We start from the raw sequence: 10,278 nt of genomic DNA, 5'->3' as shown, positions 1-10,278 counted from the left end.
TCCAAGATCACTGCAGATGGTGACTGCAGCCATGAAATTAAAAGACGCTTACTCCTTGGAAGGAACCTTATGACCAACCTAGATAGCAGATTCAAAAGCAGAGACATTACTTTGCCAACAAAGGTTCGTCTAGTCAAGGCTATGGTTTTTCCTGTGGTCATGTATGGATGTGAGAGTTGGACTGTGAAGAAGGCTGAGAGCAGAATAATTGATGCTTTTGAAGTGTGGTGTTGGAGAAGACTCTTGAGAGTCCCTTGGACTGCAAGGAGATCCAACCAGTCCATTCTGAAGGAGATGAGCCCTGGGATTTCTTTGGAAGGAATGATGCTAAAGCTGAAACTCCAGTACTTTGGCCACCTCATGCGAAGAGTTGACTCATTGGAAAAGACTCTGATGCTGGGAGGGATTGGGGGCAAGAGGAGAAGGGGACGACAGAGGATGAGATGGCTGGATGGCATCACTGACTCAACGGACGTGAGTCTGAGTGAACTCCGGGAGATGATGATGGACAGGGAGGCCTGGTGTTCTGCGATTCATGGGGTTGCAAAGAGTCGGACACGACTGAGGACTGATCTGATCTGATCTGATCTCCTCAATTCCTTCATTGCAGGCGGACTCTTTAACACTGAGCCATCTGGGAAGCCGTACAACTAGACTCAAACACATCTTTATTAGTCAAAATAGGAACCACTACAATCAACACATTTTTGCCGATGAGAAATAAGTTGATTTATTCGTGTAGCATAAAAATCCATGCATTGGGATTGAAGAACTCTTGGAAAGCATTTTCTGCCTCCTGCTGGTTGTGGAAGCATTTTCCTTGCAAAAAGTTGTCAAGATGCTTGAAGAAGTGGTAGTCAGTCAGGTGAATATAGTGAATGAAGCAAAATTTGTAGCCCAATTTGTTCAACTTTTGAAGAGCTGGTTGTGGGATGTGCAGCTGAGCATTGTCATGGAGCAGAATTGGGTCCTTTTGGACCTGCCGGTGGCAGGTGTTGCAGTTTTCGGTGCATCTCATCAGTTTGTTGAGCATACTTCTCAGATGTAATGATTTTGCCAAGATTTCAGAAAACTGTAATGAATCAGACCAGCAGCATACCACCAAATAGTGACCATGACTTTTTTTTTTTTCAGTGCAAATTTTACTTTGAGAACTGCTTTGGAGCTTCTTCTCGGTCCAACCACTGAACTGGTCACCACCATATAAAATCCAATTTTCATCGCATGTTACAATCCAATTGAGAAATGATTCATTGTTATTGCATAGAATAAGAGAAGACGACACTTCAAAACAATTGTTTTGATTTGCAATCAGCTTATAAGGCACCCACTTATCGAGCTTTCTCACCTTTCCAATTTGCTTCAAATGCCAAATGACCATAGAATGGTCAACATTGAGTTCTTTGGCAACTTCTCATGTAGTTGTAGGAGAGTCAGTTTTGATTATTGCTCTTAACTAGTTGTTGTCAACTTTGATGGTTGATCACTGTGCTTCTCATCTTCAAGGCTCTCATCTCCTTTGCAAAACTTCTTGAACCACCTCTGCACTGTATGTTTTTTTAGCAGTTTCTGGGCCAAATGTGTTGTTGATGTTGCAAGTTGTTTCTGCTGCTTTCTGACCCATTTTGAACTCTAGTAAGAAAATTTGCTTTTTGTCTAACATTATTTCCATAGTCTAAAATAAATAAAAAATATACAACAAGTAATGTCTTTAGCAAAACACATAAAGTGATAAATGCACATTAAAATGATGTATAACATAACCACATTTATGCAAGAATGTATTCCAATATCATATGACAAAGTTCAACAATGCAAAATCTACGATTACTTGTGCACCAACCTAATATAAAATGGATAGATAGTTTAAGTACTCCTAGCTATGGCTACCGAATTTCAGACTCTGGAAGCTTCTTTCAGAGGACACAAAGGAATTGAACCCAAATAAGAAAAGCCATTAAATCTATTTGGCATAGAATGGTACCTGTTAGTTCTGACATCACAGAAATAGCCATAAAACCAAAATCACTGGAGAAGTACGTACCATGGAAAAAAATGAAGTTCTCCTGCTATAGAATTCAAATAAATTATATGTGAAATTACACATGCATTCACACCTCAAATGATCCATATAAAACACATTTTTTTCAAAGAAGTGGGGATCAATGGGGATGAGTTTCATAAAAGACAAAATATTTTCTCATCGCATTAAATAATAGTGCATTTCAGCTAATCCTTGTAATTGCTATTGATGCAATAAATGGAGAAATCTATTAAGTCCTTGAATTTTAATAACCTTGATGCTGCAAGTCACAGTAACAAATTAAGATTGCTTCTCTGAGTGAACACATTAGCCAGGTTTGCCCTTTCAGACCTAACACAGACAACAGGCTGCATATAGCCAATATCGTTAAGGACCCTGGAGATTAGACCTAGACAGATTCCCAATACACAGCCACAAGCCTGAAGATGACATGGTTTGTGGTGTAGCCAGCCCTCTGGGATATATCTAGGATGTAATTTTCAGAGATGATGCGGATGAAGGCAAAAGAGTACTAGTAAGTACTAACCATGAGTTTGTATGATTGTGTGCTTAATAGCTATTGTCAGGAAATTGACAAGGCCAAAACATATCACTACCTGTATCCAGGAAGTAGTTTTTAAACATCTATTTATTTGAAGTTTGAAAATAAAGCATGGACTCCAATAACAGTGTGGCTTCCCCCCCAGAGTTGTTCCCCCCACTTGACTTTTTTGGGTGTTAAAAATGTATATAAAATATATCCTGTTACTGACATCTGATGTGAGATTTCAGGATTGATTTAATGATGTCCTTCACCTTGAATGTAATGCTGAGTGGAAAATGGGATTCCAATAATCCAGTGTGCAGGGGTATTAGGATTCAATTACCTTTGGGGTTGCTAGGGAAGCAACTCCTATTGACGTGAATGCCCTGGATGCTGTACTTGACATTCACAGTGGTGACGACGATGACAAAGCTGGCAAGGAGGGGTGGGAAAGCCACATGTGACTGCACAAGAGGGCAGTCACAAGCCAGCGTGACGGATTGACATGCTGTCAGTACTTTAACCCCTTGGTTCCCATCATGATCAGAAAATCAGACAGCTTCTGCAGTGACACTCAAAACAAAACAGGGTAAGACATTTTCTTTTCTTAAAGTAGCATGACCAACATGGCTGTAACACAGACTCAGAATGTAACTGTGTAGGTGGCATCATTACAATGTAACTTGACGATACTCTTGTGTAGAAGCAAGGCTGGACTGTGGTGTAGGAGCACCCTGAGATTTCAAACTGGGTCATGTGTGTGGATTCCAGAAAAGCTGGGGATTTGGAACTCTGCAAGATGCTCTGCTCCACCCTTGCTGGAAGAAGTGGCCCATGTACGTTGTGCAAAAAACCTTTCTTTCTCTGAAGATCCTTTAATAACTTTCATGGGAAAGTCGCCTTGCAAGCTGATGCTTATGATCCTCCAGCCCACCCGCTCACCTATTACTGCCCTGTGACTCATAATTAGGGTCACAACTAGCAAGTAGGTTTCACAAGGACAAATGCAAAATCTGATTAAGGAGGAGATTTTTCCAGTTAGTGGGGTTAGGGGTGAGAGAGGAACAGGGGTAGGTGTGGTGGAGAAGAGAGTGGTGGGTAGGCGGAGAGACAAAGGAGGGGGTGGAGAGAGAGAGCAGGAAGGGGAAAGACAGAGACAGATTTGCTAATTCAAACCACCAGGCACAAAGGTAAAATGAGCTTGGGTTTTAAGAAGCTTAAGCCATTAAGTGCAGATTTCAATACTAGATAAATCTGAACTTACCCAGGAGAGGGCACTTCTAGAGTGATAAAAGAAATGTTCACATACTGAGATATAGGGAAGTTATTCTGGCTTATTCTTGAATTAACCTCTATTTGATGCTAAATAAAATAGCCTGTTTGTAGCCTATCAAACATACCTTGTACCTCTGCTTTAATTATTAAAGAAACGGGCACATTGACCAGATGTGAAGAATGTCCATGTTAAAAATAAAAAGATTAAATGTCTCCCTTCCTAGGATGTCAGTAATGGTCCTCCCTTGATGATTAGAATCACTTCCTAAGTGTCAAGGCCATGCTGACTTGCTGTATACATGCTGGACCATTGTTTTGGTTTTGTTTTTTTTTTAAACCTTGAAGAAATCTAACCCTGACTTGTTTAATGTTCTTTGTTCTGACAATATATAAAACCATGCTGAAAACCCTGCTTCTCGAGAGCAGTTTCTCAGTGTCATCTGGGAAAGAAATTCCAGGCTAGTTCTAAGTTTGATTCAAATAAAATTCTTCTCTATTCTTATTATTGATTGTTCACTGACTATTTTCATTGACAAATTGGGCCCAATGGGTTAATGGAGCTCTTTATGGGAGTTCTCCGCTTCCTTAGCACTGAGGTGAAATCCAGACTGGACAGTGGCCCACATCGGATGAAGCCATCTCTGACCTCTGTGATGGCCCATGTGCAGAAATCCCCACATTCTGCAGAAGACCACTCTCATCCACTATACCGATGATATCATGATGACTGAACCTGGTGAGCAGGAATAACAAGAGCCTTAAATGGGCAGAAGCTGAGCAAGAAACCTGGTGAACCTCAGGGGCCCAGACCCCAGGGAGGTTCCTAAGGACCAGATGATCTGAAGCATGTTGGGACATTCCCTCCAAAGTGAAAGAAAAGTTGCTTTTCTTCTACTGCCTACTGCTCAAAACTGGACAGCTTTGGATGGGTCTCTTTGGAGGCAACATAGGCCATATTTGAAACGTCTGCCCCAATCCATTTACTGAAAAATCTACCAAACTCTAGATTTTAAGTGGGGCCTGGAGCAAGTATCTTGGGCCTTATGGAACAGTGTCATGGTAACTGAAATGTCTGTTTCCAACAAGGATATAGTGTGGGGCTTCTGGCCATTCAAATAAGAAAATTACAATGTAAAAATCTAAGTTTGGTGAGCAAAGCCATGTTACCTGCTGCATACAATTATTATTTAAGGATAAACTCTTGCTATGAAATTGAACTCTGTAGCAGAATGAGGACTCAGTGACCCTGTGATAGAAACTGATCCCCATGAATTGGCTATGCCCTGACACATGGAGTCACAGGGTGGTAGTGGTTTGTAAGAGAAGAGGTTTGCTAGTTCAGGAGGCACAAATTGGTTTCACAAACAGGTGGCTCAGACTCTGATGACATCTTCTACTTCTCCATCTCCCACTCCCCAACCCACAATTTACACATAGGACCTCATGCGGAATTCCTTATGACAGCCTGGTTCACAGATGGTTCTGCCTGAGATGCTGGCACCAATCACTACATCCTCCCTCAAGGGAAGCCTTAAAGAGCATAGCAAGAGATACCCTCCAAGTAGGTAAAAACTTGAGCCTGACATTTAGCTTTTTACTTTGTTTAGAATCCACCGTTGCTATCATGTTATTTCAAACAGTACTTCTGATCAAAGCACTCACTTTACAATCAAAGGAATAGCATAATAGGCTCATGAAATTAATATATCCTACTACATGCCATGTCACCCAGAAGGGGTTGCCCTGATACGATGGTAGGGTGGCCTGAGAAAGCTCCATTATGGTACCCATTGAGAGGTAGCACCCTGGACATGGTCCACTTGAACCAGCAAGCAATCATGAGAATACAAGAGTCTGGAAATCAAAGCTAAGTGGAAATGATTTTTCTCACTAGTATGTCTAATATCTCTCCTGCAGAATTTTTGCTTCCCATCCTTAGAACTGTGTACTTTGCTGGTCTGTACATCACAGTTCCAAGGAGAGGGATGCTTCTGCCAGAGAAAACAATGGTGTATCAATTGGATTGAAAACGGAGGCTGTATCCTGTCACATCGGGCTCTTTATTCCACTATAAAGAGGAGGGTTACTGTCCCAATCAAGGTAAATGACTCGGATTACTAAAGAGAAACTGAGTTTCTGCTACACAAAGAAGGTAGGAAAGATGTACCTGGAGAAAGAGCTGGGGTACCTCTCCCATGCCCCTTTCATGTCTAATAGGAAATATTAGTGGATAATTTTATGAGTTAAATTGTGTCCACCCCAAAAGATGTTTAAGTCCCAAACTCTGGTGTCTGTGGATATGATCTTATTTGGAAATAGGGTCTTTGCAGATGTAACCATGATAAGAGGTGGTCATATCAAATTAGAGTGGCCACCCAATATGACCTCCAATATGACAGGTACCCTTAGGAAAGTGGAGAAGAGACACACAAACACACAGAGGAAGAATGCCATCTGACAACAGAGGCAGAGATCGGAGTTATAGGACCAAAACAAATAATGACAAGGTTTCCAGCTACCATCAGAAGCTAGTGTTGTGAATTAAGTTGTGTGGACCCTGTTTGAGCTCTAGCTCAGCTGAGGCTCTCTCCCTTGGTGGGGGAAGGCTCTTTTCCCATTTGAGTTTGAGTTGGTGAATAACGAAACTGAAGCTGAGATGGGCACGGTTCAGTTCAGTTCAGTTCAGTCATTCAGTCGTGTCCTACTCTTTGCAACCCCATGAACTGCAGCATGCCAGGCCTCCCTGTCCATCACCAACTCCCAGAGTTTACCCAAATCCATGTCCATTGAGCCAGTGATGCCATCCAACTCATCCTCTGTTGTCCCCTTCTCCTCCTGCCCTCAATCTTTCCCAGCATCAGGGTCTTTTCAAATGAGTCAACTCTTGGCATGAGGTGGCCAAAGTACTGGAGTTTCAGCTTTAGCATCATTCCTTCCAAAGAAATCCCAGGGCTGATCTCCTTCAGTATGGACTGGTTGGATCTCTTTGCAGTCCAAGGGATTCTCAAAAGTCTTCTCCAACACCACAGTTCAAAAGCATCAATTCTTCTGCACTCAGCTTTCTTTATAGTCCAACTCTCACATCCATACATGACCACTGGAAAAACCATAGCCCTGACTAGACGGACTTTTGTTGACAAAGTAATGTCTCTGCTTTTTAATATGCTGTCTAGGTTGGTCATAACGTTCCTTCCAAGGGGTAAGCGTCTTTTAATTTGAGATGGGCACAGCTCAAGCTTTATTCAGTGGCCAGAGAATGGAGAAGGAACTAAGTTCACAGATCAACTTCTCACCCCACATGGGGAAATGTGTTTAATTTTAAAGGATAAAGACAAAGGCAAGAGTTGTTGTTCTTTGGTCACTAAGCCATGTCTAACTCTTTTGTGACCCCATAGACTGTAGTGTGCCAGACTCCTCTCTCCATGGGATTTCCCAGGCAAGAATACTGGAGTGGGTTGCCAGTTTTTTCTCCAAGGGATCTTCCCAACCTAAGGATCAAACCCACGTCTCCTTCATTGCAGGAGGACTCTTTACTGCTGAGCCACAAGGGAAACCCAAAGGCAGGAAGAGTGAAGGTAATTATGGGAGGCATATGCATTAGTCTACCAGGGAAGTGGCAGGGCTTTTATCAAGGGAATAGGGGGCCACCCCCTTTTCATTGTTTTTTGCTTCTAATGTCCAGTCTTGGCCACCAGATGCTATGTCATTTAATATGCTAATGTAGTCAAATCAGCGTATAATGAGACTCAATGGCTGTTGAAGGTCAGATTCATCACCATTTTGTTCCCAGATGATTCCATCTGGATTTTTGTTTGTTTGTTTGTAGCATCCTTTCTTATTTGTTCCAGAAGCCCTTGGAAATGAATACAAACAACAGTAGCAATCCCATAACAGCAAGCCAGCTAAGGACTCAGACCCTTCAGTAATTAAAGTTTGGGTCACCTGTGGACTGGGAGAAAAACCATGAATGGTTGAGATAAATATCAGCTATGATCCCATCATCAGTTGACAATAACAGCTTAACTTATTTTCTTCCTTATGGGTGTGTGCGTGTGTCCATTTAAACTTTTGGATGGCAGTGTATAAACTTTCAGTATGAGGATGTGGCATATGTTCAGCATGAAAGTGACCTACATCACCACCGAACAGGGACCCAAGGATGGAATCTCTGCCACTTCCACTGAGTCCACTGGGTCACTTGCGCTCCCATTGCAGATGGCCAGATGACACCCCTGCTTTCAACTCACTCAATCCCAAGGTCAGCTGTGGAGTTCTAGTCTCACTCAGAGATAGGGCTCCACATTCTGTCAGAGGAATAGAACCAGCTCTGCACCTTCTCATCCCTCCATGTGTTCCCAAAAAATAAGCTCCCCAAATCCCCTTTCATCTTTTTGCTGATCACAATTACAGGCTCTCACCTTCCCATTGCATGAACTCCTCCAGTCCTGTGAATTCAGTGATCATCAGGGCTTTGATCTTAGTCATTTCTTTCCTCCCCTACACTAGCTCCCACTTATCCAGAAACACATCAATTTCTAAAATGCTCTGCTCATGTACCTTCCCTCCTGTGATATCCTCACTGGGCTCTAACCCATTACTGAAGGAGGAAATAGAACAGGCTCTATCTTGAAAGCAGGACTCCATCTTGGGCCGGACTGTGGACTTTGAGCTATATGGCCAGTATCTATGGAAATGACACACCAACTGGAAAACCAGGCCCCCTAAGGAAGAGCCCTAGGGCTCGTACCTAGACTCTCCGAAGCCTAAAAGAATACCCTAATTATCTGTGTAACTGAATAGAATCATACATTCTATTATGCTTATTGGGGTATGACCACAGGCCTATTGATAATTGTCCACTGTCAACTACCTAGGCTTAAGGCATATGAATCACGGGTTAGCTTTGATTGTATCTTTTTTTTTCCTTTGTTCAGACTAGTTTCAGGGAATTTGAGGAGGCGGGTTTACGCACGTACTCTTAGGGTATAGAAGGTTTTCACAAAAACTGATCGGGGTCCTTGGGTAAGAGGAGACTCTGCCTTGGGCCTGCTGGTGTAATAAACTGCACTCCACTATCTGCATTGTCCTTCTGAGTGAGTTTGTTTCTCGGAACCTGTGCCTACAACATTAGGCATGTATGTGTGCTTAATTCCTCTCCATTCATTGTATGATCAATGAAAAAGATGCTGCCTGCCATATCGTAGCCATCAAGCCATCACATTACACCCTTCTGGATGGTGTGTCCTGAGGGAACTCAAGATGGAAACTGAATGATCATCATCAATCCATCAGACACTGCAGCCACCCCCCAAGAAGCACCTTGAGGAGATTCAGGATGGGAAACACAGGATACCGGCCCCAGATAGCTGAGGGGCATATCAAAGTAATGATTTCAGTGAGCCCAGACTCTTGCATCTTCCCAAGCACAGAAAAGTGCTAATCTAGCTTGACATATCTAGCTTTCTTTAATTAACAGTAATGCTTTGATGTTCTGATTACCTGGTCTCAGCTGCAAAAACTAAAAAATATCCTGGCTCCTCCCTTACCGCTTCAGAGCAGTCCCTTAGAGTTATCTGAAAGGCTGTGTTCTGGACTTAAGTCCTTAGTTCTGTTCATCAAATAAAACATAATTATAATTCTCAATTTTTAAGTTGTGCTTTTTCATCAGTCTACAGTTTCATCACCCCTAATTCCATATCTCTTAAGATTTCCACCTGGCTTGAAATTCTTCCTTTTTTCTCCTTTGCCCATTAAAGTTTATAGGTCATCAAGTCATATTTACACTTCACCAAAAATATTTTTGTTGTTGCCTGATGCATTCTTGTTGGCACTGAGCACTATTATTATACAATTACAGGAACAATGATTGTAAAGACGTTCACACACAGCAAGTGTTGATGATGCTCCCAACAATGTGCAGAGTTCTCTCTCTGGATTATTTTATAATCCTAACCCAAACCTCATGAAATAGGTGTTATAATTATTTTCATTTTACTTATAAGGAAACGGAAGCTTATGAAGGTTAAGCAATTTGCCCAAGTCACAAAGCATGGAAAACTCTACTTCATTTTTTGACAGGAATTTGCTTTAAGCAGAAACCATCCACACCAAAGATATTCTGGGAGATCTAAGGGTCCTAACTAAGGGTTTGGGATGTCCAACTTTCAGACTCACTGAACTGTCCTGGTTCTTAAAGGAAGTTTGCTTTTTGCCAAATTTAACCCCTCAAATTAGATGAATGATCTCATTTCCTTCAAGAGAGATTGGCCTCAGGCAGCAGTGACTCATGCAAAGGTCTACATTTTCAGATTTGCCAGCAAGCTGGTTGGTGGGAACAGGACTTTGAATTGTTGATTTAAAAAACAGTCACAATCTAAAAGTTTAGAATTATGTCTTGTTTGATATTTTTAGAACTTCGAGCCTAGGAGATAGCATC

The sequence above is a fragment of the Bison bison genome, unplaced genomic scaffold (assembly GCF_000754665.1).
Source record: "Bison bison bison isolate TAMUID 2011002044 unplaced genomic scaffold, Bison_UMD1.0 scf7180017864181, whole genome shotgun sequence".
NCBI classification, from domain to species: domain Eukaryota; kingdom Metazoa; phylum Chordata; class Mammalia; order Artiodactyla; family Bovidae; genus Bison; species Bison bison.
Note: the sequence above shows the minus strand (reverse complement) of the source record.